This window comes from Pinus tabuliformis, chromosome 2_1 (genome assembly GCF_031772625.1).
Source record: "Pinus tabuliformis cultivar Carrire ecotype Pingquan chromosome 2_1, CPIR1, whole genome shotgun sequence".
In the NCBI taxonomy this organism is placed as follows: Eukaryota; Viridiplantae; Streptophyta; class Pinopsida; order Pinales; family Pinaceae; genus Pinus; species Pinus tabuliformis.
In genome coordinates, this window is record NC_142299.1 from 876,766,738 (window position 1) to 876,772,737 (window position 6,000).

Genomic DNA, 6,000 nt, shown 5'->3' on the forward strand with positions numbered 1-6,000 from the left:
GGATTTATTTGTTCTTCATCTAGGCTTTGTTCCTGGAATATATCCTCTTCTTTTGACCTTTCTTGCTCCTTTTCTTCTTCCTCTTCACAATCTATGTAGAATAATTTCTTCTCAGCACACTTATGACCTTTTGTGTATTTGCTATCACAATTGTAACAAAGCCCTTTTGCTCTTTTTTCTTCCAATTGTTGTGGTGTCAACCTTGTAGGTTGTGGAAGACTAGGGGCAACAACACTTCCGTCTTTATAGTTGTGAGTGGTATGCTTCCTAGTTGCCATAATTTTGCTTTCCATTTTTCTTGCTAACCTGAATGCCTTCTCTAATGAATCAGGTTCCCAAAGGCGAACATCATGTTGGATATTATCCTTTAAAGACCCTATGAACACATCAATCCTATGCTCCTCTGGAATATCTTTTACCCTTATGTTCAATTTTTGGAACTCCTCAATGTGCTCCATTATTGAACCCTTTTGTTTGAGACTTATCAATTGGCTAAAAAAAGTGTTGCTTTTTGTATCCTCATAATGTGCTATCAATTCTTCCGTAAAAATTGCCCAAGTGATAAATTGTTTACGAGAACAAAGCCATTGATACCATACAAACTGATTTGGTTCCAAATATACAGTTGCCATACGTACCTTTTGTGTGTTTTGCACATTATTGAGATCGAAGAATTGCTCCATCTGTAATATCCATGTGGCGGGATCCTTGCCATCAAACTTCCTCATATCGATTTTTGGAATATGGTGATTCTTCGATCCAACATTAGCGTCTATGGAATCATGATTAACATTTCTTTTGTTCTCATCATGAGTTTCCTTTACTACCTTTTCACCATTAGTAAGTATTTCTTGTAGAAAATTTGTCAAATCTGTCTTCAAATCTGCCATGCCTATCTTCAAATTTGTGTTCAAATCTATCTTCAAATTGTCCATCTTAGCTTCCACGCCATTTATCTTAGCATCTGTTAACTTTTGTGAGCGTGACATTTGTTGCACTTGTTCTTGTAATTTTGATATATCATGTAGCATTTCTTCCTCTTCTTCATGAGTCATGCTAGAGCTTTCAGGTTCCTTACTAGGTGTTTGCATTTTCTTTCCTCGGGGCATCAGTTACCGATAATAATGCTCTACTATGCCCTTTGAATTCCTTCAAAATAAATTTTCAAACCAAGCTTAAGCAAAAATTTAAAAAAATATACACACCTTTTTTCACTTTGTAGGAGCTCGATATTGCCTCTGATGTATCTCTGTACTTTCCAATCATCTAGTTCTAAATTTGTGACCTGTAGTAGCTCTCTATGTCCTCTTTCCAATGCCACCAGTCTGATCCAAATTGGATTCTCCAAGAAAGAGTTATGCACAATCTCCCAAGATGACCTGATTATAGACTTTCAGTAGAGCGAACTTGTATGAAGTGCCACGTGTCAAATTTTCGATATTTGGTTCTGAAAATGATATAAAAGAAACTACAGTCCGTCCTCTTTCTGTAACTTCTTACGAGATTTCAATCCGATTCCCAGAGAGAAAGTTATGACAATTTTCCCTAGGTCACCTGTTTTGAATGTAATTCAGGAGTCTGCCAAAAGACCAACTTCCTCAGATCATATCTCCGAAACTATCGTGTGAAAAACTCTGAAATTTGCACCCAAGGTTCAGCACGATTTCTTCTCAAATGGGTTTTTCTTCCGACTTCTGAAACGTTACAGAAAAAAAGTTATAGCGAAAATACCACGATGACCTGTTTGGAGTAGCGAAACCCTAAAATCCAAAGCTCTGATACCAAATGTTATGAAACCAGCTCAAGAAAAGATAGAAAAGATAGATCAACACCTTAGAATTCAGCCTCTTCGAGGGGGAAACCTCCTTTACATTACATAAATGAACAATTCTTGGATGATTCAAATGACAAAACCTCCTTTCTATATATAGGAGTCTAAGGAGTCACAATATAATCCAGCCGACCTAACAATAATAATATAAAGCCACAAAAATAACAATAGAGGGATTCTATGGGGCACAGAAATAACAATAAGGGGGTAATAGGGGCACAACAATATAAATAAGGGGTATAACTATAATAGTAATGGAGTAATCACTAGTATTATAGGGACCCAACACAGTATGTATCCCTCTCCTTTCCACCATATGCAAATCAAAAAACAATTGGTAGCCCCACTATCCACCAACATTAACACACGTCGCCCTTGCACTGTGCCCTTGATACTCATTGTCAAATACTTTGGCACTCCTTGAAGTGAAGTAATGACTCCCTTGTAGGTAGAAAATGAGATCCTGTGGGTGGGGGAGGAGGGCATCCTCCTCTAGTAGCTTGATTCCCACCATCACCTTCATCAACCTCTAGCTCGACATCGTCCTCCAGATCACTATTTGAGAAAACCTATATGTAATGGGCCTTGCCGTTAGTGCATTTATGCCCTGGTGCCCACGATTCCAAATAGGTAAAACATAAATTCCTCCTCTGTAGGTCCCTCCAAGTCTCATCATCTACTTGTCCATGCCCTATTGTTTCCCTCTGTGGCTAGGTTCTGGTGTCTTTACCTCTCTAAGGGAGAATAATCTTTGTGGGTAACGTGCCTTAGACCCGGGGATTTCACATCGTAAGTCTCTCACTCGACTCACTGCATCCTGTAGGGAGATGGGTCTATTCGACCTCACAATCCCACATGATTCCCAAACCCTCCAGAAACATGAAGACCCTCTTGGACTCTTATAAGTCTGGAATCATCACAAATAATCTCAAAAACTTTGCTATGTATTGCTCATCATTTCCAGTCTTCCTGAGATGTGCTAAATCACATAAATGTGACTTAGGGTATCTCTACTCAAAATGATCCAACACCCTCCTGGTAAACTCCTTATAAAAATTTACGTTGGCATGCCCCAATGTAGCCAATCCATGAAACCACCAGTTGTGTGCATCCCCCTCCAAATGCAAAGCAACCAACTTAATCGCCTCTACCTCCGACATTTAGTTAAGGTGGAAATAAGTGTCTAGCTTCTCCACCCATGCCCTCGCAGTGCATTTAGAGGAACCATCAAATGTAGGGAGGTACAATCTCCTAACCATGAACTGCAAGTATGAATCTTCCATGATGAGTCACCTACTCCCTTGCCTTAGTTGTTATGCTTGAGCTAGTAGAAATCTCTAAAATTAATCGCTTCGTGTAACTTTTCCCCCATGGGTTGCCACTCTTGAAAATAATCCCTTATAGGCATCTCCCCAACATTAGGTTGTTCCCCGCCACACGAGCTAGAAATGTAGGCATGATGGATCTGGTTGCTCCATGGTGGATAAGGGCATTGTTTTGTGGGATGTCATTCTCCATGTGGTGTGATGCTCCTAAACTCTCACCTCCAATAAACTACTTGTGATTTTCCCTAATGCATTTCTGCCTCAATTCTTCCATCTCCTCCATTTTCTGTCTTGACACATCATAATGCCCTTTCACCAAATCATTCAAGGCACTCAAGATTCTCTTGAATGTTGTGGCCATCTCATCCTTTCTACTATCTCCCATTTCTACTGTGTTTACCCCTTGCTATGGAGCCTCTAAATCTGGGGTAATTTTTAGCTCTTTCTCTCTATTCCTATACTTGTACCTCCCTTAAGTGATGTTCTACTTATCCTTCAGGGTCATAGAAATAAATCCCCCCATAGCTAGCCAAATCAGGTTCTGATGCCACTGTAATATTCCTAATAGGAAATAATAGTGATAACAAGAGAATATAACAAAATGCACGCACAAAATTCATCCCATGCAACAAATAAAATAATAAACTCCATAAACTATGCCAAGTTGAGCCATTTTATTAACTAAATAGGAGAGAGTACAATATATATGGAGATAGTGGAACCTGGGCTTGCTTCAGCAAGCAAGGCAATAACCCAGGTGGAGATGAAGGTGCCCAAGTGTTGAAATGGCTCTGCTAGGATGCCTGCACCCAAACTAGGAATAATTTGTTGCCCTCTTAGAAAATAAATGTTGTTGTAGCTCTCCAAAATGCTTAAACAATCCAACCAAATTAGCCACAACCTCTAGATGCAAAGCGTGCAAAAACCTAGCAAGGAATTGGGCTGCTTTCGGCTAGATTGGGAAGCCCTAAAAATACAAAATTACTTCCCTGGACTGGTGTACACCCAGTTGATAAAGAAATGTTTCTACCCTCCAAATTCCCTTCAAAAATTTCCCCCTAAAATTCCCCTACAAATATCCCAACAATACCTCCAAAATTCCCAACAAATATCTCTCCCCCAACTCCACAAATCCACATTAAATGCACACCCAACCAGGGACCCCTTGCATAGAACCAAAAAGCACCAAAAATACTTTCCAAAAATTCTCATCACCCTAACCCTACAAAACACCTCAAATCTCCATGAATTACGAAGTCCAACTCCTCCTGGAAATCTTAGAATCAAGAGTGCTATGTAGCTATTTTCTCAACGGGTGTATATTCCTTCTTCTATGCCAAATATAATCCAATTTTTTTTTTTCTAGGCTAAGACTAAACTAAGTACCCACGGGGAATTGAACCGGTGACCTATCGCAAGGAGTGCCTTAACAGCGCACCCATTCACCGTCAATCCAAACCCCCGTGGGCCAAATATAATCCAAATTATGGACCAATATGCAAGAAAATACTCATGAAACAACTCTGAAATTTTGCAACTATCTCCCCTAGAGTGGCATTTGAAGTCCATTGAAGGTGGAAGTGAGATTCTTGCTCATAAATCTCTTGTGCTGAACAACACTGTGTAGACTTGGCTCAACAACTCAAGTGTACATGGGGTTCATTTATCAAATTGGAAAAAGTCCCAAAATGAAGCCCTCCACCTCTATTTATCTTTGTTTCCCTCTTTCTCCATCCATGTGGGTCCCTTAGGTCGAATTCCCTCCTTTCTCCTTCCCACAAGTCGAATTTCTCGTAAGGGGTGCGAATTCCCTTTTGGAGTGGCCCCCACATCCCACTTTACTTTTGATTTATCTTCTCTTCTAATGTTTGGGAGCCTTCTTTCCTCAAAAAGTCAAGTGGGGTCCTCCTAACCCACTTTTCCTAAGTTAAGTATGCCAAAATGCCAAAATTGTGCAAAATTGTATTTACTTAGCAAAACTTGCTAAGTGGGGACATTAAAATATAAATTATCCCTCCTGTTTCAATACAAGATATAATGCACAATTTCAACCTTGGTATCCACCTAGCACCTCTTCTTGGTATCCATGGTCTTATCCTTCCTGTTGGAGTGATCCATATTCATGATCTTATCCTCCCCAATATGTCATTCCTCCTTTTCATCCATATCAACACCAACCTCCTCAATGGGGTGATCCATATTTCCCTCAACATCTTCAATATCCTCCATACCAAACTCAATGCTATCCATCCCATCCACCTCCACCACAACCACATCCTCAACCACAACCATTTCAAAGACCCACTCCCACTCAACTACTCTCAAAACCATTTCCAAACCCAAGCTATAAAGTAACTCAACTCACTTCCAATGATGAGATGCAAAATCTCCAAAAAATCCCTCTTGATCCAAATGATATTCATCTTGGATTGGGAAGAGTATTGTAAAGAAGAGATTATCTTGCTCCTATTGAAGAACAACATCCAAAAGAAGAATATCTAGAGGGGACTAAAGAATCATGGACCACATTTGATGGAGAGCAGCCATTGGAGCCTAAGATTGAAGAATTTGTACAATGCTTATTATCAGATCCTTTATGTGTTGAAGGGGCTAATCAGAAAATTGTAGAAAATTTGAATGGCATGGATGAATAAGACATACATGATGATCTAGATTAGAAAGATAACTAAGGGCATCAAATTTATATTGAACTTTGGTTGCAAAAAATCATTAAGCTAGAGCACCACTTTCTTCTTCAATAATTAAACTTGACATCATCAAAGAAATTGGTCTCTCATATTCAGGTACATGTCAAAGCATATCTTTCGAGCCTACACATGAGTT